General features: G+C 51.0%; 1 non-coding gene across 1 annotated transcript; it reads right to left on the bottom strand.

The window, feature by feature from the left end:
* Positions 1 to 296: 296 nt before the first annotated feature.
* Positions 297 to 561, bottom strand: LOC149427572 (small Cajal body-specific RNA 13). Its single transcript, XR_016311250.1, has one exon.
* Positions 562 to 1346: the final 785 nt, after the last annotated feature.

Below are 1346 nucleotides of genomic sequence, written 5' to 3'. Positions count from 1 at the left end.
ATTTCCTGCCTGTTCACACCGCCCCCCACCCCCCTTTCCAACCAATTCCGACATTACAGAGCCAAGTGCAGGCCGCATTGTGACCAATCTCCAAGACAAGCGAGCGACAACTTCCCACTCATTACACAGATCAGATTGCGGCTTAGTCTTGGCTGGAGTTTTGCAGTCTTCATGTCACTCACACTGGAGGCGCTCCACCCGCTCTCTGGAGACTTCCCTGCAAAGAGAGAAGGAAGAACGTCAGACGAGTTGCGGTGGGATGGGAAGTCACATGACCCGGGGGTGGCGGGCCACTTTCGTGTCGCAGAGTCACAGTATTTATCAGAAATCTTCATTCTGTAAATAATATCGCTCTGCTTTCATCTCTCTGCTGGGCAATCGATGACAACACGGTGCAGCCATCATCTCCGTGGCAGCAGAGGAAGACGGGTGTCAGAGGAACATAGCACATCGGCTTGTCGGGGCTTTTCACAGCGATGTCTCGGCTTCCTCTATATTCTCTGCCTGCGACTCCGATCTCCCCGAGTACGGCAACACGGGGCACAGAAGAGGACGCAGACCAGGCCGCCATGGGCAAATAAAGCCAATAATAAACAGAGTTACACACACTACATACATACACGAATATACACGGCTCAAAAATTGAAAGGAAGACTATGTAATCTGAGTCTTGCATCAAGTCCATGACACTCCTGGGATAGTAATCTGGTCAGGGAAGTCGCAGAGGGGGTTGTTCATCAGTTTCAGCTGCTTTGGTGTTAATGAATGAAATGACTAAACAGGTGCACTAGATGGACAACAATGAGACGACCCCCAAAACAGGAATGGTTTTACAGGTGGAGGCCACTGACATTTTTCCCTACTCATCTTTTCTGACTTTTTTTCACTAGTTTTGCATTTGGCTAGGGTCAGTGTCACTACTGGTAGCATGAGGCCATACCTGGACCCTACAGAGGTTGTACAGGCAGTCCAACTCCTCCAGGATGGCACATCAATATGTACCATTGCCAGAAAGGTTTGTTGTGTCTCCCAGCACAGTCTCAAGCATGGAGGAGATTCCAGGAGACAGGCAGTTCCTCTAGGAGGGCTGGACAGGGCCGTGGAAGGTCCTTAACCCATCAGCAGGACCGGTATCTGCTCCTTTGTGCAAGGAGGAACAGGATGAGCCCTGCCAGAGCAATACAAAATGACCTCCAGCAGGCCACTGGTGTGAATGTCTCTGACCAAACAATCAGAAACAGTCTTCATGAGGGAGGCCTGAGGGCCAGACGTCCTCTAGTGGGCCCTGTGCTCACTGCCCGGCACCATAGAGCTGGATTGGCATTTGCCATTGAACCCCAGAATTG

The sequence above is a fragment of the Staurois parvus genome, unplaced genomic scaffold (genome assembly GCF_062004578.1).
Source record: "Staurois parvus isolate SC_StPar_1 unplaced genomic scaffold, SC_StPar_1.0 ptg003651l, whole genome shotgun sequence".
Taxonomy (NCBI): domain Eukaryota; kingdom Metazoa; phylum Chordata; class Amphibia; order Anura; family Ranidae; genus Staurois; species Staurois parvus.
This window is presented reverse-complemented; position numbering and strand designations above follow the sequence as displayed.